Genomic DNA, 23,784 nt, shown 5'->3' on the forward strand with positions numbered 1-23,784 from the left:
CCAGGGGCAGAGAGCCCGAGATAAGACACACAGCTGCAAGCTGCAGTACTGTGAAGTCACACCTGTAGGAAGCTGCTCTCTGCAGCAACAGTGGAATCAAAGTTACAACGGGACACAAGGAGAGGCACAAGAGGCGGGCTGACAAGCTGCGGTATGGTGATGGCGGAAGGGATGAGACTAGGAAGGTACACAGGGGCTTCATGAGAGGATGCCTGGGATTCTGGTGGAGGGCAGAGGGAGGAGGCACACCCCTGAGCTGTATTTAGAGGTTTGCTTCTATGAGTGCAGGCTGGCACCTGTCATCGGCGGGAGGACGTCAGGTGTCAGAAGGCTCCGTGACCCAGAAGAGGTCGGAACCCTCTGCTGGGCAGCAAGCAGAGTAGGGCAAGGAATCGCTGGGCTGGAGCTCACGTTTCAGCGTCAGCTAACTGCTGGAAGGCCAGCTCAAGGGACAAGCCGCACCGGCCAGCAGTGTGTGCCTTAGCCCTGAAACGTGCATGGGCCTTCCGGGTGGACCACGCGGGCGGGATCGCCGGGTTGCTGGCATCATTGCTGCGAGTGCTGCTGGTTGATCAGACTCCCAGGCGTCCGCGTGTCAGCCTGCGTGACTCCTGAGGCCGTGAATGACGAGGCTGACGCTGGCTTCTTCACTGAACTCATGACGCTCTTGTGGCACTGAAGTGCCTGAACATTTTCCAAGGGGGGAAAACAGGTCCACGGCTCAAGTTCACAGTTGAAACTGAGGCTTTAGACGCTCGGTCAGTAGCAACATCATGGCCTTTCCCAGGCACAAGTTGCTGCGAGAGCCCACGAGCCCCGAGACACAGCAGAGTGGCATGTTCAGTCCGCAGGGACGTCAGGTTGGGAACATCCCAAGTTATCCTCGCAAATGCCACAGGAAGGGACTCAGCACCCCCGGCACCGCCAGCTCCCACCCACCAGGGTCCACGCTCTCCCTGGGCTCAGTGCTTCCTCTTTTCAGACACAAGGGAGCTGGCACGGTGAGAAGGGCATCCACACACACAGACATCAGCACTTCTGAATCACGCCCAGCACAGAAAGACGGTTACCCAGGGCGACACAGGCGGAGGCGCAGGAGCTGACCCGTCAGAGCCTCCCAGTCCGTTTCCTCTCTCTCTGGTCCTGGGGAATCTACTGATCGGACAGAACAGGGAGGGTAAGTGGTCACATTGTGTGTGCTGTTGTCACTCTCTGCGAACCACTTGAATTGACATCAGTTGCATGGACAAGTGGAAGCGTGACTGTGGGTTAGAGAAGAGCACCCATATGGAGAGCTAACACGCGCTTAGGCGGCAGAGCACGGCCTTCAGCTCCTCTGGCCCCCTCTCAGGGGAGCTGCTGCGACTGTTCTCGTCGCACGACGGGGAGGCTGGGGCACAGGGAACTCGCCTGTGGTGCGGACCGAGGCGGCGGAGGGTGGGTGCTGTGCCAGCGCTCCTGACCAGTCTCTGGGGCAGCAGGTGGGGGTTAGCAGGACTGAAGGGGGGAAAGGGGGTGAGAAGGGAGGACCATAAAAACATTGGAAACGCTGGGAACAGCAAGTTTAGTACAAGTTCCTGATTGGACACGCGAGGAATATGAACCTCCAACAAGACAGGGACAGAAAGTTTGCTAAGATGACTAGGGGGTCCTCAAGTCTGAAACTTGGGAATGTTTCCTACTCGTGCACGTGACTAGAGACCTTGAAAATGGGAGCTCACCCGGACTTATCTGTATGGGCCCTGAGTGTAATCACAAGGGTCCTCTTCACAGGAGGGAGCTGAGGCCAGAGGAGATTTGGGAGCGGCTGGTGCTGTGGCAGAGCAGGCAAAGCTGCTGCTTGCAGTACCGGCATCGCATCCCATATGGGCACTGGTTCAAGTCCCGGCTGTTCCACTTCCAATCTGGCTCTCTGCTATGGCTGGGAAAGCAGTGAAGATGGCCCAAGTCCTTGGTCCCTGCACCCACGTAGGAGACCCAGAGGAAGCTCCTGGCTCCTGGCTTCAGATCAGCACAGCTCTGGCCGTTAAAGCCAATTGGAGAGTGAGCCAGTGGATGGAAGACCTCTCTCTCTCTCACTCTGCCTCTCCTCTCTTTCTATGTAACTCTGACTTACAAATAAATAAATAAATCTTAAAAAGAAAAAAAAAAGACATGGGAGACGCCATGTTGCCCATGGAATGAAGAAGCTGCTAATCTGAGTCCGGGACACAGGCACCCCCAGGAGCTGAGAAAGACAAGGACATTTTCCTTTGTCTTTTTTAGGTAAACAATAAGAAAAAACATGGTTATTTTTGTTCTTGAAATTCATTTCATGTTTTAAATTTTATAAGTACTCAATCAAAGTGCATCATTGGGATTGCATGGAAAGACAGAGAGGGACACAGGTCCTCCCTGGGAGTCTCCCTCCAGAAGGCAGCGGCTCCACATCTAGCCAGGCACGCTGCTTTCAGACGCCTGGTGTCCAGAACCGCGAGAGCACATGGTGCGGCTTCAGCAGCCAAGTCTGTGCGCTCTGTCACAGCAGCCGCAGGACGCGCACCGACAGGGCCCCTTCTGCTTCACCTCCGGGACAGCTGGTCAAGGGCTCTGTCATACCGCAGTCTGTTTTGTATTACCTTCTCAAGTGTATTTCTTGGGATACAGATGGCAAAAAATGTATACATTTAAGGTGTACAAATGTACATATTTAAGGTGATGATTTCATGTACCTCTATCACTGAACACATTTCCCACAAGCAAGCTCATTAACACATCTTCACCTCACATCTTTTCTCTTGGTGTGGGGGCGATGGGGACAGTAAAATCTCCTCTGCTGGCCAATTTCTAGTGTCCAGCACTTGGAAGCAGCATCACTACAGTCACTCTGCACAACTAAAGCCGTCCCACCAGATCAGCAGCTCCCTGGACCCCGAGAACCACCAGTCCACCCTTGGCTGTCTTTGTCCCGCCACACGCGGTTTGTTTCACCGTGTGGGATAGCCTGCATTCACCCGGGGGGAGCTAACGACAGGACTTCCTCCGCTTTGAAGGCTGCATATTATGTGTGTTTGCACCATGTGTTCACTCCGCACGCATCTGTCGATGGACACTTAAACTGCTCTATATTTTAGCTATTGTGAATAATGATGCAATGAACATGGATGTGCCGAGGCCGCTTCAAGCTCTTGGTTTCATTTCCTTTGACAAAGGCTCAGGAGTAGGACTGGATTACATTTTAAGCCTCTTTGAGGAATCTCTCTGCTGTCTTCCATGATAGCTATAGTAATTTATACTTCCATCAACAGTGTACAAAAATTCCTTTCCTTCACATCCTCCCAGCATTTACCTTTTGCCTTTCTGACAGTAAACTTTCTAACAGTTGTGAAGTGATGCCTCGTTGTGGTAGTAAGTTGTGTTTCCCTGAGGATTACTGATTTTGAGAATTTTTTCCATATTCCTGGTGGCCATTTTAAGTTTTTTTTTTTTTTTAATGTCTATTCAGATCCTTCTCCTGTTTTTAAAATTGGGCCTTGTTTTCTTATTTAGTTAATTGAATTTCTTAGATAACAAGCATACTAACCCCTTAACAGAGGTAATGGTTTGCAAATATTTTCTCCCATGCTATGAGTTACCTTTACTCTGTTAATTATCACCTTTTCCTACACTTTCATGTATCCAGTTTTTCTGTTTTTTTGTTGCTTGTGCTTTTGAGGTCATATCTGAAACCACCATGGCCAAAGTCAAGCTTTTTTCATGTTTTCTCATTATAGTTTTACAGCTTCAGATTTTACGTTTAAGAATTTGAACTTTTTTAAGTATTTGAGTTTAGTCTTTAAACGGTATGAAATAATGTTCCAATTTCATTCTTCTCCTTGTGACTAACCAGTTTTCCCAACATTTATTGATGATATTATCCTTTTTCATTATGTAACTTTGTTGATGAGCAAATGACCCTAAACGCATGGATTTCTTTCTACACGCTGTTCTGTTTCATTGCTCTATGTGTTTCTTATGACAATACTGTTTTGATTATTATAGCTTTGTAGTATGCTTTGAAATCAAATAGTGTGATGCACCAAATTTGTTCATCTTGATCGATTGTTTTGATTATCATGAGTCTTTTGTGGTTTCATATGAATTTTAAGACGGACTTTTTTCCTAGTTCTGTGAAAATTCCATTAGACTTTTGAGAGGAATTTTGTTGACTCCATAGATCTGTCTGGATAGGACACATACTTTAATAACCTTAATTATTTTAATCTACAAACATAGGAAATATTTCCATTTGTGTCTTCAATTTTTTATCAACATCTTAACAAGTTTCCATGTACAGACCTTTCAACTCTGATAAAATTTATTCTTAAGTGTTTTTAGACTGTGGCAAATGGGGTTTTCCCCCCTAATTTCTCTTCAAGATACTTCAATGCTAGTATATATAAACACACCTGATATTTTAGAAACACAACTGATATTTTCATGTTGAGTTTGTTCCCCACAACTTTATTAACTCTAGCTGCTCTGTGGTGGAGTCTTCTTAGTGTAACTTTGTGCCACCTGCACGCAAAGACGACTTCAGTTTGCTCTTTCCAGTTGGATGTCTTTTACTTATTCTTCTTGTCTCGTGGCTCTGGCTGGACTTCCAGTTACAGTGAACAGAAGTGGAACGAGCTGGCATCCTTGTCGTGTTCCTGATCTCACAGGAAAAGCCCCAGCCTTTTAGCATTGAGCACGATGCTGTGGTGGGCTTGTCATACGCGGCTTCTGTGTGATTAGGCACACTGCTTCTGCATGTAGTGAGATGATCACAATTTCTAGTCTTCATTCTGTGTCACTGTTTATCGCTTTTATTGATCTGCATAAGCTGAGCCATCCTGACGCACAGGGATAAATCTCACTTGGTCTTGTGCATGATGGGCTAGTGCATTTGGTTTGCTAGTATTCAGTTGAACATTTTGGCTCGCATTTTCCTGTGGTATCTTTGTCTGGCTTTGTCACGCAGCTCTTGTAGAGTGACTGTACAAGTGCCCACGGCTGTTCGTTTTTTTGGAGGAGTTTAAGCGGGGCTGACTTTAATTCTCTTCTGGGTGTCTGCCAGAAGTCACCGTTGAAACATCCTGGGCTAGCTTTGTCGGAGGCTCTTACTCACCCTTGTTCTGTTTAGCTTTTCTCTTTCTTCATGATTCAGTCCTGGTAGTTGTCTGTTTCAAGGAATTTATCCATTTCTTCTCAGCTATTTAATTTGTTGGCATACAGTTCTTCATAGGAGTCTTTTACGATCTTTTTTGTCTCCAAGGTATTGCAGTATGTCTTCTTTCGTGGGTCATTTTTTTACTCTACTTTTTTTTTCTAAATTAGTCTACCTAAAGATATGTCAATTCTGTTTATCTTGTTTTTTAAAAAATAATCCTGATAGTTGCATTGACCTTCTTATTTTTCCAGTATCAAATTTTTTTATTTATGCTCTGATATTCTCATTTCTTTCCTTCTGTTAACTTTGAGCTGAGTTTGTGCTTCTAGTTCCTTGAGGTATATAATTGGCTTATTTGTCTGACATTTTCCTTTTTCTTAATGTATGCATTCATCACCCTAAGCTCCTCCTAGATTTTCTTTTGTTATGTCCCAGGAGTTTGGACATGTGGTATGTCCATTTAATCTAAAATTTAATTTTTGTTGTTTTTTATTTCTTCTTTGACGCACTGGTTGATCAAGAGAGTATGGTTGGGGCCAGCGTAGTAGGCTGGACTTTCACCTGTAGCACCAGCATCCCATATATCCCAGCTGGGCTGCTCCTCTTCTGATCCAGCTCTCTGCTATGATATGCGAAAGCAGAGGAAGATGACCCAAGTGCTCTGGCCACTCACCGGTGTGGGAGACCTGGAAGAAGGTCCTGGCTCTGGATCAGCCAGTTGTTGTGGCCATTTCGGGGGTGAACCAGCAGATGGAAGATTCTCTCTGTCTCTCTGTCTTTCCCTCTGTAACTCTACCTCTCAAATAAATAGATAAAATCTTTTTTTTAAAAAAAGAATGGGTGTTCTAGTTTCCATATCCTTGTGTGTTCATGTTCCCTCCAGTTATTGATTTCCAAATCCATCTGTATTTAAATTACTTACTGATAAGTAGCAGCTCGCTATTGCCATTTTGTCCCTTGTTTTCTGATTGTCATTGCTCCTTCCTCTCTTGCTGTCTTCCTTTGTCATTGATGGTTTTGCAGTGGTATGCTTTGATTCCTGTCTTTTTGCTTTTGTGTTTCCACTTTACTTTTTGTGTCTAGCTTTATTCTTTGCAGTTACCTTGGGTTTACAGGAACATCCTACAGATATATTTTAGTTGTTTATTTTAAGCTGACAATGGCTTAACTTGAACATAACATACAAAAACTCTATTTTAACTTCTGCCCCACAGTGTATATTATTATGTCATAATTTGTCTTTTTATTTTGTATATACATTAACAAATTATTTCAGTTAATTTTAATATTTTGTCTTTTAAATTTTACTAGAGTTGAAATTGATTTAACACTATCACATTTTTTTCATATTACAATATTAAGATGCTTTTAATTTGACTATATTTTTACCTTTACATTGAGTCTTATACTTCCATATTTTTACACTATTAGAAGTACCCTTTCCTTTCTTTTTTTAAGATTTATTTATTTTTGAAAGTCAGAATTACACACAGAGAGAGAAGGAGAGGCAGAGAGACAGGGAGAGAGACAGGTCTTCCATCCATGGTTCACTGCCCAATTGGCCACAATGGCCAGAGCTGTACTGATCCAAAGCCAGGAGCCAGGAGCTTCTTCCAGAGATCCCACATGGGTGGAGGGGCCAAGGACTTGGGCCATCTTCTACCACTTTCCCAGGCCATAGCAGAGAGCTGGATCAGAAGTGGAGCAGTTGGGTCTCGAACCGGCACCCATATGGGATGCAGACACTGCAGGCAGTGGCTTTACCCGCTATGCCACAGCCCCAGCCCCACCCTTTCTTTTCAATTTGAAGGAACCTCTCGAGTGTTTTCTGTAAGGCAGGTCTAGTGGTGATGAGCCCCTTCCCCCTGCCACACACAGTCACCACTCTGCTGCCGTTAGCTTCTGTCTGTCCAGGAAAGTCTATCTTTTCCTGAGTTCTGGGTAACTTTTCCATGGATAGCATCCTTGGCTGGTTGTCCTTTCAGTACTTGGAACTGTTCCTTGACCTGCACCAATATTATTTTTATGAAGTTCCCTAGTATGTGACAAGTTGTCTTACTTTTGCTGCAGCCAAAATTTGTTGAGTTTTGAGGACCTGATTATCATTTGTCTCGTCTCGAGGAAGACGTCTTCTTGTTTAATCTATTTGCTGTCCTTGGGCAAACATCCGGGGTCTGGAGTTCACCCCTCTCTGCGGATCTGGGGAGCTGACTGCTCCCCTTTCTACAGGCTCCTTCTAGGACCTCCAGAGGGCACAAACCAGTTCACCTGAGGGTGCCCCTGAAGTCCCACAGACTTTCTTCATTTTGTTTGTTCATTTTTCCTTTTTGTTTCCAACTAGATCATTTCAGACTTGCACTTCAAGTGTGTTGCTTCTTTCTTCTGCTTCATTTAGTCTGCCGTTGAAGGGCGACACTCCTACAGTGTGCACCAGACTTTCTGGTGACCTCTTTTTTAAGTCTGAAGTCCTCCAACTTCTAGTGTTGCATGTGTGCTATTTCCTGGCTTTATCTAGTGTCTGTGTGTGCCCTTGTGGCTCACTGACCTTTAAGATGATCATTTTGAATTCTTCGTCAGGCAGTTCATACATCTCCATTTCTGCAAGGTCAGTTACTGTTTTTATTTTTTTTAACATTTGATTTTTCAAAAGCTTTATCGAGTTGAAAAGCAGAGAGAGCGAGAGAGAGAGGATCTTCCTTCTGCTGGTTCACTCCCCAAAAGACTACAACAGCCAGGGTTGGGCCAGGCTGCTGCTGGGAGCAAGAACTCCAAGCATCTCCCCTACATGGGTGGCAGGGACTCAAGTACCTGAGCTGTTACCTGCTCTTCCCAGGCACGTGGGCAGGAAGTTAGATCAGGGCAGAGGCATCAGGACCTGAACCGGCACTCTGATGAGGGATGTGGACATCCCGGGCAGTGGTTTAACCCACTGAGCCACAACACCATCCCCGGTGCTTTGTTCTTCCCTTTGCTGGTGTCACTCATGATCCGGATAATTCATGATCTTTGTGGCTCTGTGCTGCTGTCTGGGCATTTGAAGAAAGAAGCTCCTTTTCCATTCTTTACAGATTGGCCTTGGCGGGGAGGGCTCTCCCCTGATTTAGTCAGACCTTAGGACTGCTGGCTAATGGTACTGGAGGAGGAAGCGGGGGCCTCGCTGGTGTTCTCAGGCCAAGGGGCTCGGTGTCCAGGCCAGCTACAGTGGGCCTCATGACTGGGTCTGCTTGTCCGAGGCTAGAGCCTTGGTCTATGGAGGCCAGCCTGAGGCCTTGGTCCATGGAGGTAACATGGCAGCTGGGTTGACCTGGATCCTGAGGCCACGTGGGCTGACCTTGTTCTGGTACAGGATTGGAGCTGGAGCCCCAGGGAGACGTCCAGTGCTTTCTGGGAAGCCAGTCTGAATGAGGGCTCACTGAGGCAGGCCTGGGGCTGGGATTCAGGCTGAGGCTCAGTAGCTACCTCCCATGGATGGTGTCTCTGGGAGTGTGACCCCAGTCACAGGAAATGCCCTCCTAACCTGTCAGGTGTTTTCTCCATCCCTGTGCTGGGTCAGCGCTCTGGTCTCTTCCCAGGCTTCCTCAGTTCTTATTTTTTTCTTGTTTTTGACAGGCAGAGTGGACAGTGAGAGAGAGAGACAGAGAGAAAGGTCTTCCTTTGCCATTGGTTCACCCTCCAATGGCCGCCGCGGCCGGCGTGCTGCGGCCGGCGCACCGCGCTGATCCGATGGCAGGAGCCAGATACTTATCCTGGTCTTCCATGGGGTGCAGGGCCCAAGTACTTGGGCCATCCTCCACTGCACTCCCTGGCCACAGCAGAGAGCTGGCCTGGAAGAGGGGCAACCGGGACTAGAACCCGGTGTGCTGGCGCCGCAAGGTGGAGGATTAGCCTAGTAAGCTGCGGCGCTGGCTCCTCAGTTCTTATTAAGGCATCGTTGTGCATGAGTGGTTGTTCTTCTGGGAGGGACTGTCAGAAACTCCTATCTGGCATTTTATGAACGTGATGCCTGGAACTCTGGTCTTTAAAGAATACCGTGCAGCTCAGTAATTCAAGCTTATCTCCTCCCCAGTGTTTTCTAATCAGGGATATTTTAGAGTCCTCTGGATTCGCAGTCCATGAGATGATACTAGAATCTATGTTTTCCTTGGATTGTCTCCCTGTATTTCATTTGCTTAACTCTGCCTAAGCCATATTTACAAGGTATTTGTATATAATAAGAGAACTTGATAAGAAATAAAAGTTTTTTATTCATATTCTTCATTCATTTATGCATTAAACTAATGTTCTAATCATCCATCAAATTTCATAAAGTAGAGAGACTCAGAGGACCAAAAACTAATAAAGGCTATGTCTGTTCCTTGAAGCTTCCTAACTTTGAGAAAGACCTAAGTTGTTCAGTTCCACAAGGCTACTGATAAAAGTTTTTGGAATGAAGACATGGTACACGTCTCATCTCTTACACACTGTCTTGGTCTGGGCTGGTGTAACAGGACATCCGCAGACTGGGCAGCTTAAATGACAAGCATGTACTTCTCACAGTCCTGGAGACTTGGGAATCTTAGCAAGAACGCCGGCACGTTCCTGATTACACCCACACGCGGCCTTTTCTTAATAAGTGCACAGAGATCTTGGGCCTCTTCCTGTTTTTATGAAGGCATTAACTCTACCATGGGGGCTGTGCTCTGATGACCTAACCTGACACCAATTACCCTCAAAGCCCCACTTCCAAACACCGTGACTTAGGGCTTAAGGCTTCAGCACAGGACTTTGGTGGTGTTTTGGGGGAATGCAAATATTAACGTCTATCTAGCACGTGCCAAATACTACTTTTAACCAATAATACATCTTTCACACACAAATAGGCTCTCCATGTAATAATAAACAGATTTATAAAGTATACTAACTCACAGCATTCTGCAGAGCAGTAGGTCCCGCAACAGACCCAAGTTTAAAGCCACAGGATGATAGCCATCTGGTTCTAATTCTATCAGCCTCCATTTGCATGTCCTTGTTTGAAAACAAGGCTAACTCTATAACCACGATGGGCTTTGTGAACGTGTGGCCTGGGCCAAATGTCCCTGCTTGATCCGGTACTTATCAACAAGTTAGACTACAGTGCATGCACAGACCCGTCACACAGCCCACTACACGCACAGAGAATCTGAACTTCCTACTCATATCTGTAAGCTAGTCCAAACAGCTGGCTGCATCAGTTCACAGGGGACATGCACATCAGTCCTTTAAGTGCCTGTCTCCGGTGAAAGATATCCCTGGAAGGTTTTTGCAGTGGCTCTCCCAGCCTAGCCAGAGATGTAGGACCAAACAAATCCCATGAAGTGCTCTTGCCTTGGGGAAGCTGTGACCCTGAATTTTAGCAAGACAAATTACTGTCTTGAGGGTTTGTTTTTTCCAAATTCCTCCATTGAAGAAAAGACTACGGAAACTCTAATAAATGTCTGGTTTATGGTTTTGAGTATCTATTTGGTATTATATCCAAATATTGGTGAAAAGAAAAAGAATAAAATTTAAAAACATCTTTCATTCTTAGTTAGCCATAAAATTTAAAAGTTAGGGACCCTTGTTTTCACATCAACTATTTTTAGACACAGTTGGCAGTCCATACGGATGCATTTTTAGTAAGATTTTCTTAAAAAAGAGGAACGCGGACTAACGCTAAAGCTTTCAAGTTAGAGCCGATTTCAGTCCTACAGATTTAGGTGCTCCTGTGATGTCTTCCGTACTCTCAGCTACCCACCTCTTCTCTCCTAGCGGCACCTCGGATACACACCTGCCTGTTTAAAACCAGGTCTTCAAAGGAGGAAGTGCTGATGAACCGGGTGCTGTCTAGACAAGCACACTATGGTGCGGTGTTGGGCTGGTGGTTGCCATGGTAATGCACAAATAAGCTCTTACAGCTCCGCTAAGTAGTGGGTTGGGGTGCTTCCTTTACAGTAGGCAATTTTTCCTCCCTTGAAATGGAGATTGCCAAAAGCAATCTGACGAGCTCTAAGACGGGATCGTGACATCTCTTACATGACCCATGACGTGGGGTGAGTGCCACACCTGATGCTCCTTCACTGTCAAAGCAGCTCGTTCTCTGCGACAGCACAGCAACACGTTTCTCGTTAGGTAGCAGAGGAGCAGCGTGCGGGCGTGCGGGCAGGACGCCCCTCTCGTCGGTTACGCCTTTCTTTCCTTCAGCAGCACCCTGAGAGCTCCCCAGCTGCACTTGCCCTGAGCTAACCTCTGCTTGCACAGTTCCCTCGAGGGGCTGGTAATTCTGTGGGTGTGATGGCTGGGCTCAGGGTCGAGTATCCCGCAACGGCCCAGGATGGGGGGCTAGGTCCTCAAAGTCTCCAGTAAAGGGTTAATGGACTAAGAGTGGAGACCTGAACTCGTCACGGTGTCCGAGGGGTGTGCCCAGTGGGGTCCGGAGGTCACTGGAAGCACGCTCCTGGCAGGCAGCAGTGCAGGAGGGCTGCTGGTCGTATAACCCACGTTTGGCTGAGCTCCCCCTCCGCTCTCGGGCTCGCTGTGTCCCTGCATTGCACCGCCCACCACCCTCATCCGGTGCCAGAGTAAGGGGGCTGCCCCTGCATGGGGCGAATCTCCCAACCCCAAAGCAAAGTGAGCCTTCCTCCTTCCTAGGATGCTCCTCTCAGGTATTCTGGTTAAAGTCACGAAGAGCTGGGTCGCAGAGCAGGTACCACTCAAGAGAAGCTGAGTACTGCAAGCACAGTTGGGTAAGCTGTGTATGTGACACGCAGGGTGCTTCTGGACAGAAATCAATCCTGGCAGATCCATGAACGCATACACTGAAGGCAGAGAATAGGAACCTAAGCAAAGAGGAGGGAAACACACCAAAACGAGGAACCGGAGATTCAGGGCCTCAGAAGCGTAAGGGAGAAAAGTCACTGCCTTCCAGCCAATCAAAGAAACTGAGTGGGGAGGAATGTAGGGCAGGAAAGGCTGGGGAGGGCGCAGACTGAAGAGAGGTGAGTCACCAAAGGTAGGGGGAGATCTGCCAGGAGAGCTTGGCTGCCTTGAGAGGTTGGGACTCCACCCTGAAAACGCGGAGGAGCCACCAACACTTGAAGCAGTACAAATTCACTTCTGAGGGCAGCGTGGACAATGGGCTGGAGGGCAGAGACACAGGCAGGAAGAAGAGTTCAGTAGGTTTGGGGTTTGTTTGCTTTTGTAAAAGCCAACAGCTTGTCAAATTCCAAGGTCCTTCGGAACTATCAGTGCCCTTCTGAACTACAGGGAAGACTGCTAGCAGTCCCCCAGCGTCACACAGTAAAAAGCTAGAATGCAACTGCGCTGTGGCCCGCTAGAACGTGCATTTGAAGCTTCCCCGTCAGCTAGGTGTGGTCCCGAGATCCATGCCGAAGGGACGGCGCGATGTGTGCAGCTCGGAGGTGGGCCCTTCCCACTCCTCTTTGCTTCCTTCTTGCAGGCTCGAGCGAGACTGCGTGCAGGAAATGGGGAAATGAACTTAGCTCAGGAAAGGGAAGCCCAGGTAAGGAGGCAGAGCAATAAGACGGAGGCGGACAAGGATTCTGTTGATTGGGAATTCACCATATCAGCTCTGGCCACCTAACACTGCCATTGTTGATTCTCATTACAGAACCTGAGCCAGTATCTTAATATACTGTCATTATATTAGTTGATAGCTAGGAACTTTTTCCATAAATTGTCTACTGTCTCTTCCTCATGACAAGTTCCCAATACATGTAATCTATCTATCACCTGCCATCCACCCATCTCCTCTTCCAGTTAGTCCCTATCTGGGAGCCCCCCGGGGATCTCTTTGTCTTCCTGTCTCCTACTGTGGGTATGAGTCAGGGCTCTGTTCTGTACTTCCCCCTTTGGGGGAATCATGATTTTATTCAGTGAAGAAGGCTTCCATTTTTATATTGTAGCCGATCTTTATGTAGACTCCTACTTTCAAATGCCTGCAGATTTCCATTTGTGTCTCCAGCTATCATTTCCAAATCAACATGTCCCAAACTGAACTTGTCATCTTCTTCCCTCACTCACATTATTCCATTTCCCAGGCATGCCTTTTCTTTCCAAATAAGTATAATTTTTTTCTACTGTCTGCCCCCAAATGTTATGGTTTACCTTAACTCCTCTCCAACCCCCATTCCTCTTAGGTATAACCTTTCTCTAAGTTCTGCTACTTGGTTTAAAATACTGTTTATATTTGTCTGGAACACCATTGTTGGCACCAGTCAACACAGCCTGTTTTTAGCTGGGCCCCTCCTTCCGCTAGTTTCCTCAGCTAGTCTGTCCTGAATACAGAACACCAAAAACCATGTCCTAAATCACTACAGTTCCCTTTACCCGCTTTGAGAACTTATACAGGTTATCTGAGCTCTGTCACATCAGTCCAAAATACATTTCCAAAGACAGATTGTGATGTGGGGCAAGAACAAGGGTTATGGAGCTTACAGACAGAGTTTGAATTACCAATCTATCAATCACTAGGTATGTGCCCGTAGCAAATTCCTTCTTCTGCTTCAAGCTGAGTTACAGGGAAGAAATGCAGATGCTAGCAGTCCATCGCTGGAGATGAGTGTAACAGCTGACCCTGTAGTAGTGTCTGGCACAAGGAAGATGTCTATCAATATCACTTCCCTTCTGTATCACTACGGTCCAGTGCTACTGCGCCTGTGTGTCTGTGTCCTCACTGCTGCCTCTGTCCCACCTCTGTGCCTCTGCCTACTGCTGCACCTGTGAGATAGGGATTCTACTTCCTTTACTGGCCAAAAGCTACTTATCAAGAGCCTTCTATGCACGGTCACAGTACCATCCACTTACCTAAACGCTGCTCTTCCTCTGTGACGTGGCCCAGCTCCAGGGAGCCTTCGGCAGCCTCTCCAACATCTCCACCGGAATTCTCTCTGACTGCTCCTGTCCTTGGCCTACAGCGCCTGGTTACTGTCCAGTCGTCTGCATTTGCAAGCCAGAGAATCTCTTTGTCATACTCCTTCCCATTTCCAGGGGTTTTCCTTTCCACAGGCACTGTTACTTAACAATGGATTCCACTCCAATATCTACCCTTGGAAACTTCCTTGAGTACTTTAGCTGTGGCTTGGGAAAGGCTCAGTTGGATGGAAGCAAAAGCTATCCCATACCAATGGGTTATACAACAAGCCGTCATTATCTGCAGACTTAATGTTGTCTTTAGCCTCCTCCCCCTCCCGAGTGAATATAGTTCAACCATTCAGATCCCCCATGAGTGAGATCATGTCTTGTGTGTATTTCTGAGCCTGGCTCATTTCATATAACATAAAGTCCTCTGGGTTCGCTGATTGCTGTGGCAAATGAGATAATTTTCTTCTTTCTCGTGTGTGGCTGAATTAGCATCCCATTGTGCATCTACAGCACATTTCCCTCCTCCCTTCTTCTGTGACGTGCACTTGATCCCACACCTTGGTGTGGTGAGTGCTGTCGTGGGAAACACAGGGCGCAGAGAGTAGAAGGGTAGTTTATGGAGGGCAGATGTTGGTCAAAAGGTAAGAACGTTTAGTTAGCTAGGAGGAATACGTTTAAGAGATCATGAAATTTGGTGACTATTTTAGTAAAAACATGTAATATTCTTGAAAAATGCTAAAAGGCTAGCACAGTGTTCCTGCCACCAAAATCATCACTATGTGACCTAGTACCTTAGCTGATTAACTTGATTTAGCCACTGCACAGCATCGCCATGCCACATGCCACATGCCACGTGCCCCTGAAACGCAGCACCAGGATCTTTCCCTGGGCAGGTATCACACAGTGAAGTTACACAAGTCTGTGACATGCCTGCTACACACCTCTGCCGCCTTCGCCACATTTAACTCCCCTCCCAGGCCAGTTCCTCACTGTGGCCTCCTGCTAAAACACTAACAACACTAACAGTGCATTCTGCACACACAAGACCATGATGGATAAAAACAAGGACAAGTCTAGCACAAGGGAAAGTGATGCAAGCAGGAGACCGGCTCAACATAAGACATGAGGCTGCTGCTGGCAGCACATGGCCACCGTTTCATAGACAACTCTTTTTTATAAGGTGAAGGAGTACTCTCTAAAATAATGGCAAATAGTATGGTATAACAAGTGGTAACATGAACAAGCTACAAGTGAATTCATTATCACTATCAAACATCAGGTGACAGACATCACTCTCCGTGTTGCACGTTTAGCTAACAGGCAGTGACATAGGTCTCTTGACACTGGCGTCACAGGGAACACACAAGTAACGCAATTGCACTACAGCTCTGTGGTCCCTGATGTCACTGGATAATCTCACGGAGCCCCTTTTTAGTATTTGGTTCCTTCATTGACCAAAGCATTGTTAGGTGGAACATCACTGTATTTCAAAACATGTATGTGGGGGCTGACACTGACACTAGGTTAATCCTCCGTCCGCAGCGCCGGCATCCCATATGAGCACCGGTTCTAGTCCCGGTTGCTCCTCTTCCAGTCCAGCTCTCTGCCATGGCCCGGGAAGGCAGTGGAGGATGGCCCAAGTCCTTGGGCCCTGCACCCGCATGGGAGACCAAGAGGAAGCTCCTGGCTCCTGGCTTCGGAACGGCACAGTTCTGGCCATTGTGGCCACTTGGGGAGTGAACCAACAGAAGGAAGACCTTTCTCTCTCTCTCTCTGTAACTCTGTCAAATAAATAGATAAATAATCTTTTTTAAAAAGTATGTGAAAATTATATACAATTTTACTAGTTGATTTTTAAAAATAAAATAGAATGTCAAAAAATGGCAATGCCCTGTAAGACACAAATAAGCGCTGTGATTTGAGTGTGTGAGCCCACTACACTCTCAGCCCGGCTGTGGTAGTTAAGATGAGGGTTATGCCTGGTGAAGGGCTCCAGGTCCGGAGGCGGGGCTTGGGGGCAGCTTCGGCCCTGCATGCCCTTCCGCCTTCTGCCACGAGAGCACCTTGTGTTCAGGCTCCTGCTGCGTGTGGTCACGGTGAGACGGCCTCCCTGGACACCAGACCTGGCTCCTTGATCGCACACCGTGAGAGGTCGCCCTGTTCTTTATCAACTGTCCAGTCTCAGGGACTGCGTCACAGAAGCACAAGCAGACTAAGACAAGAGTCCCTCCTAGGGAGTTCTTCCACAGAAGCTGGGCCATCTGCTCATGAGCTCTCGGGCAGGAAACAGAATTCTCGAGAGATCCGGGGTCTGTCAGGAAGCAGGAGTCCTCACGGTCACTCAAGGGGACTCTGCTGTCGAGGGCAGTCCCCCTTCTCCTGGTCTCCCGGTGCTGGAGGAGGGCGAAGCAGAGCGAGCAACTAAAGCAGCGTGTGGTTTTTCTACCTTCTCACAGAGCGTCTCTTGCTGCTGAGCCATATCCCCAGAGAGGGCTTTGGGCTCTATCACGAGGTGGTGCTGTGGCCTCGTCATGTGCACTAGCTGTCTTCGCAGGCCGGCCAGGGCCCCGGTCTCGGACTCTGGCACAGTCTTGAGGCCTGCAGATGTTCCTGTCATCCTTTCCTTTAAGAATCCAAACACACTACAGTGCAAGATACTCACAAAAGGCCCATTATGAGCAAGGCACACAGAATCAAGTTCCTATCTAAAGCTGGGAGGCCCGAGATAGGGCTCCAGCCCATTAGTGACTCCAAGGCTCAGGGAAGCCACTTCCAGCAGTGGGGGCCATGTGCACGGGGCCGGAACCCTGGGAAGTTCTGAGAGCGTCGTCTCCCGTGAACCAGCATTCACCCTCTCTGGGGGCTGCAAACAGCTCATTAAGACTCCACAACCAGACATTAAGGTTACGGGTTCTGGAGTCAGCTGGCCAAGGCTCAAAGCCTGGCTGCCCCACACCAGTCACCGTGTGACCTGGAGAAAGCCTCCCTGTGCCCAGAGCACTGGCTGTAAAGTGAGTATATGAACAGCACCTTCCTCGGAGGTGTGCTGTGAGGGTGCTAAGTGCAGGTATAGAACGTAATGGAAGGGGCCCGGTGGAGCTACCTGGGGCGGTGGAAGCATTCTGTATCCTGGTCGTCATGGTGGAGGAGCCGCTGGATACCCTTGTTAAGACTCGTTAACTGTATGCCCACCAAGGGTTAATTCATGTCACTAATCCTGATTTCAAAAAGAAAGTCAGAGTGGGCATTTAGCCTCGCCAGGTCCCACACCAGAGAACCTGGGTTTTTGGTTCCTTGCTCCAGCTTCCTACCAGTGCAGATCCTAGGAGGCAGCCGTGTTGGCTCAAGCAGTTGGGTTCCTGCCACCCGCATGGGAGACTTGGCTTGTGTTCCTGTCTCATCCCCAACTCTTGTCCAGCCCTGGCTACTGCAAGCGTTTGGGGAAGGAACCAGCAGATGGGAATTCTAGCTCTCTCGCTCTCTCTCTCACTACTGCTGTGTGTATGTCTAATTATTTTTAAATTTTTTAATCAAAAATATAAATAAAATTCTACTTTATGGTTTCAACCACATGGCATTCTGGGAAAGGCAAAACTACACAAGAAAGCTGAGCGGTCTCCAAGGTCAGAAGGGAAGGGGACAGGAGGGAACAGGCGAAGCACGGGGAACTCGGGCACCGTGGGACTGCTGTGGGGTACTGTCACGGTGGGTCCACGGCACGGCACATCTTCAGAGTGCAAGAAATGGACCACCCTACAATATTAGTGTGGCGACTGTAACAGAGCACCTCCCCGACGCGTGGTCCTGACCCGGGACCCTTGGAGGGAAGGCTGCCGCAGGAAAGTCCCTCACTTGATTTTCCTGTAAGCCTAAAACTGCCCTCAGAAAGAGTTAATTGCAAAAAAAAAAAAAAAAAAAAGGATTAAACAGAAACAAGAATTGGCATCTGTGTTACTATCACTGTCCCTCCGTACAGACTACAATCAAAGTTTGTTTCTTAACACACCAAGAAGCTTTGTCCTGCAGAGTGGCAGCCAGAAAGCAGCAAGGGGGCTGCCGCCTCCCTGTGCAGACTTCCCGAATGCAGGCTTCAGAAGGAGGCTGGTGTGGCCGGCCTGGCCACGGCTGGAGCTGCCCCTTCCTCAGGTGCTCCTGCCCACCGTGCCTCCGCCCTTTCCCAAGGCACCGAGGATGCAGGACAGCCGGTGATACGCCCACTTTCAGCGCCAGGGAAGCCACTGGGAAACAGGCTGGGTTTAGATCGGACGCCTCTGGGGAGGCCGCACACACTGTAAGCAATGCAGGATTTTTCCTACTCTTAATTCTCCAAGAAGTAAAGTAAAAAGAAATCCCGCCACACCGCCGACCCAACCAACCAACCAAAAACGCGACTGCAAACCCAGAAGCCCTCTTCCTGGTGAACGCACGTGGGAGCTGTCACAAAGGCTCCGCAGCTCTCTGCGCCCACACCAAGCCTGCCCGGCCCGGCCTCAGCTGCCAACGCGGCGCTTGACCAGGAGCTCCCGTCAGGGCGCCTGGCACCGGGCTGGGGCTGAGGGCTCTGCAGCGCACGGAGATCACTCCTGAGCTTCGTCTCCCCACGGGCGAAGCACACCACGCCGACCTCCAGCCCCACCGTCCTGTGACTCCAACGCTCTGGGGGACTTTTCCAGAGCTGAATTCCACGGGGTTAAATAGTTCTAATCAGTTATTTATGTCTAATCGTCTCTCAATTTCTAACTTTCACTGGCATAAGTAAAACATGATATGAATGGAGAGCAATGTTAAAAGCTTGAGAAAGACAGGGGCTCCCTGAGGTCTCCATCCCCGCCACTTCCCTCCGCTCACGGCGCCGTCTAGGATGTACCCTCACACGCATGCAGCTCCAGAGGGGGAGGGAGGCGGGGTCCCGGGGCCTGGCGGGGTGGTGTCACACGGTGTGCCTCCTCCTCTCGGCGCCTCTGCCTGCCACAGCCCTGTCCGCCTCGCCTGGACACGGCCGCTGAGGCCGCTGCACTCCTGCACGCAGGTCACACATGCACTCACACACAGGCACATGCTCACATGCACTCACACACTGCATACTCACACAGGCACACGCTCGCTCCCACACTGCATACTCACACTCACACAGGCACACACTCACACACTGCATACTCACACACACGCACATGCTCACATGCACATACACTCTCGCACATACATGCTTATACGCTCATACACATGCACTCATACATGCTCACACCTACTCACACACATACATGCTCACACATGTACACACATACATGCTTACATGTTCATATACATGCACACTCACATGCTCACATATGCACTCACATATACATGCTTGCACACTCATGCACATGCACACTCACACACACTCGACAGAACAACCAGACTCCACCAGGGGAGCTGGTGCACTTCTCTCAGGCAGCCATCACGCGCATCTGTGCCAACAGGTGTCCCTAAGCTTCTCCAGGAGGCTTCAGACACCTGGACGGAGCACTGGGATGAAGTCCATGCAGGGCATCTCCACCCCCATCCCCCTGAGATCTGGGACGTAGGTGGGGATGTTTTCTCTGGGCCTCAGTTTACACACGTGCCCTGGGATCACTAGCACCACTGCCAGCATGTGGTAACTGATCAAGGTCAGCCCTCCACATCCTCTCCACCAACATCAAGCCGTTTCACCAAGTGGCCGGCAGCCCCGCCTCCCAGGGCACTCCACCAGCCAGGATTTTTCCAGACCCGGAGGTGAACTGCCTGCTGGGCTCCCTGGACCCCCACCCCCGCGTCTTCCTGTGAAGTGCAGCCAGCAGGGCCCCGATGGACAGGCAGCCGGCGTCCCCACAACAGTCCTCTGCTCATGTGAACAGCCACGTGCAAGTGAACCTTCCAGGGACTGGCAGACACTGTTGCAGGAGGCGGACTTCATGGCTATTTAAAAGTAAAAACAGCCCAGCCTAATCCCACACGCGAGGCGCCCCTCGGGGCTGCCGGGCCACTCTGCCCGAGGCTTGTCTGCGGGCAGCATCTGGTGAAGGCGCACCCCCAGACAGGCTGGAGGGGTGCAGCACGCCGGGACACCACGTGCAGCTGTCAGGACCCCTGCCAGGAGCCCGGTTTCTCCACCCAGCTCTGGAGCTCCTGGAGAGGACGCGGGCCTGGTCTGGCTCCGAGCCCTGCCCCCCATCCCGTCCCTCCTCCCTTGGGAGGGGCTGCTGGGGACACCATTGCGGGCAGCCTAGGGAGGCGCCGAGGAGGTGCTGACTTCTGCTTCCCCCCACCCTTTATGGAAAGGGTGCCGACACAGAGAGAGGTTAAGGGATTTGCTCGGGGCCACAGAGAGTCGGAGCACCCAGCTGCTGTTTCACGGCTCGACGCCCTTCCCCCACACACCAGTCCTTCACACACATGAGAGGCCAGCTACACCGCCAACTCACCTCAGGTGCGGAAGCTCCTGGAACGCACGCTCACCCCAGACAGCCGCCTTCTGAGGGTTCCCAGGGGCTCTGAGGCCATGGGGTGGCCGATTCGGGCGAGGCGGGGTCACCCTGCTCCCACTGCCCTCACTGCCCGCTCGTGGCCTCACTGGAAGGCAGGCGCTCTGCCCGAGCCCAAGCCATGGCTGATGACCCCCAAACAGCGTCCACACGGGTTCTGCCAGAACATTCAGTGTGCCCGTTTCCTGATGTCCAAACTGGACAGAACACAAATGGGCTCGAGGACTTGCCCGGAGTCACTGGAGGAACATGTCAAACTTGAGTCAGCCGTCCTGCTGGCGTCCCGTTGTACGGACGGGCTGAGGGGTCAGGTGGTCATCCGTACTCTCAGCACAGCGCTGTCCACTCTGCGGCGTGGCTTCCTAAGTTGGATGCCAGCTTCAGTATGTCCTGCCTTTAAGTCGCTCTGTTCCAGGGTTTCTTAATTTGCAGTTGCTGCTGTTTCCGTATGTTTTCGGCACATCTCTGTAGTTGTACCTTGGATTTTTCTGTTGATAGAACGTAGCAGTTAAACAGAGCTGCCCAGTGACAAAGCAGCTGGTAACAGGCCGCATCCACAGAACAGAGAGCTGCCGGGCTCACACAGCGGTGAAGCTGGCCTGCAGGGCTCCCCACGCAGCAGGGTCGGGAGTGCGGGGAGCGCCTGGCGTGTGGCACCCCCACCATGCATGGCCGTTTGTCCGAGTGGGAGCTAGGCGCCTGGTGTGTGGCACGCCCACCACGCATGGCTGTTTGTCCGAGTGGGAGCTAGGCGCCTGGCGTGTGGCACGCCCACCACGCATGGCTGTTTGTCCGAGCGGGAGCTAGGCACCTGGCGTGTGGCACGCCCACCATGCATGGCCGTTTGTCCGAGTGGGAGCTAGGCCAGGCTCTGGGGCCGCGGGGCACTGTGCATGACTGGCTACCCTGGAAGCCCAAGAGGTGCACGTCGCAGACAAGAGAACAGGATCCCAAGCCATGCTGATGGTTCTACAGCCACACTGTGGTTCGTCCACCTCGCCACACAGGTGTTTCCACCTGCAGCACACAGCTTAGCACTCAGCGAGGCCTGGAGCAGGCCCCTTGACCCTCCTAGAACCCAGCTGCGGCGACTTTAACCCTGCTAGCACGAGGCTCGCCTGCTACTCGGCTCAGCCAGCCGCAGCTGTGTGCCAGGCTGCTGGGTGTGCAGCAGCCCATCATCAGAACTACCTGCGGATTCTTAGGTTGTCTTCCTCTGGCCAGAGACGTCCCTTGACCTGAGTTCTTCCCTCAGTGTGGAAGACGAGCTTCCATCTTGCTCACCCCTGGACTGCAGCTTCCGGGAGAGTGGAGGGAACACAGTTAGACTTCAGCAGATACATGAGAAGTGAAAACACAGTGCGTGCACATGCTGTTTCCTGCTGACCTCTGTGAGGTGGCCGCGAAGAAATGAGTGCCGTCCGCTTTCCTGTCCACCTTCCGGCCACACGTGGCAGCAACAGGCAGTACAAGGCCTCTGTCCCGAGTGGCTGTCCCTTCCAAAACCAAGCTTTCAGGACGTCAGCTCTTAAGGAGATGAAAGTGACCACTCAGTGCTCACTCTCCGAGTCTACCTGATGACTAAAATGCTCACCCACAGGCTAGGGCACCGACAAATGAGAAGATTCCTGGAGCCAGGGCTGTCACAGCCAGGTCCTGGAGCCAGCAGCGCCAACACCCCGGGGACAGGTGAAGAATGCAGATGTCCATGCACCCTGCCAGGCCGGCTGAGCCTGGCACTCTGCAGGGCAGGCCTGCAGCCCGTGTTCCCACCAGCCCTCCAGGTGCTCCTGACACTCAAGGGTGGACTCGTGGACCCACGGGCGCCTGGCCCTGCTCCTGCCCTCGGCTCCCTCCCTGCAGTGAGGTGCCCCTAGTCCACTTTTTGCCCCTTCCCTTCCTACATGGTCCAGTGCTCTTCCCTAGCACTACTGCAAATGCTTGCCCAACCCTGCACTTAATACGTATCGATGCCTGTTGGCAGGGCAGGGCACCGGCCAGCAAGAGTACACGGGCTGTTTCTCACCACAGTGCCTCTCGGGAAACCTCCATATCCACTCCCACTGCCTCCTGAGAAAGCTGGAGCAAAGTAAAAGCTCTGCACGAATGGCCGGCCAGGGAGAAAGCCATGGACGGATGATGGCGTCAGGAGAAGACCACACCCTTTCACCTTCTGCTGCAGAGTCCTGGGGGTGGATCCTGCTGCCTCCAGTCTGTCTATCAAGATCTGATGGAAATGCGCCACCGAGCACTTCAGACGCTAATTGGCCACGTTGAAAACTTTTATCTAAGAAGTCACCGAGCAGACTTCAGCCCTCGGCTGAAAGGACTTCTCGTCCTAGGCAGGCACTCGTTCCAGCTACTCAGAGGGAATCCTGCACACAGCTTACGTGCTCCCTGCACAGAAGGGAGCTGGTGGAAAGTCAGGAAGGGCACGCTGCTTGCAGAATGGGATGCCTCTGCCAAGCAAAAGGGCGACATTTGAGGCCGAGAGGAGAGCGTGCCAGGGCGGCCGTGCTCCCGGCATGTCCTCTCGCTGTGCCGGGTAAATTAGGAAAGCCAGGCTGGAAGCCGGTTGGAGGCCGTGGGGGCCGAGAGCTGGAGGACAGGTCTTAAAAAGGCAATGCCCACGGGCTCACAGCTCTGCTGGGGACCTGGAGCCAGGCACAGCCGGGCACCCTGCTGACTCACCCCTCTCCCACCCTGCCCTACCTGTAAGGCTGCGAGAGGTCAAGCCTGGCCATGCTGAAAACAGAATGGTTCCAGGAATCTCACTGAGAAGTCCAAAAATATCGGCCATCCCACAGGCAACTCTATCCGCCCAGTCTGCTTGAATCAGGTCATCCCACAGCAAACAGTGCCCTGGGGAGGTTGTTCCTTGGGGCAGTGAACAGGAGCCCAAGCGCAGGTCCTAATGTCCACTTGATTAGCACTCTGCCTTGCTGAAGTTTCTTGCAGATACCAGCTCCGGGGCTAGTTTTCAGGGCAGTCAGCTGGAGGCTCACCTATGCCTCCCGGATTACATGCAAGTTACATAATCGTGCTGCAAGGGGAAGATGATGTCGTCATGAATTCCTTCTAGGACTTCCAGGAATAAACTTTCTTGGGCAGGGGCCAAGATGAAATCACCCTACGCTGAACTCAGGGCCTCCACAACCGCTTCACGGCACCGGTGTCGGGGTGGGTGTGCTGGGTGGAGCACACTCGTCCTTTGAGCTCTCTGGCTTTGCAGAT

At 50.5% G+C, this 23,784-nt stretch overlaps 1 protein-coding gene across 2 annotated transcripts in view; it reads right to left on the bottom strand.

Annotated features, from left to right (window-relative positions):
- Positions 1-23,572, bottom strand: part of NREP (neuronal regeneration related protein) — a 135,974-nt gene extending 112,402 nt beyond the window's left edge. The window contains exons 1-2 of one of the 2 annotated variants that reach the window (XM_089334773.1): positions 23,263-23,572; positions 20,491-21,038 (exon numbers count right to left, since the gene is read on the bottom strand). The gene's annotated coding sequence lies outside the window, so the exon portion shown is untranslated. Of the gene's footprint in view, positions 1-20,490; positions 21,288-23,262 lie in introns of those variants that run through there. The other variant, XM_089334772.1, reaches the window with a different exon arrangement.
- Positions 23,573-23,784: the final 212 nt, after the last annotated feature.

This window comes from Oryctolagus cuniculus, chromosome 6 (genome assembly GCF_051225735.1).
Source record: "Oryctolagus cuniculus isolate XC-2025 breed Fujian yellow rabbit chromosome 6, ASM5122573v1, whole genome shotgun sequence".
Taxonomy (NCBI): Eukaryota; Metazoa; Chordata; class Mammalia; order Lagomorpha; family Leporidae; genus Oryctolagus; species Oryctolagus cuniculus.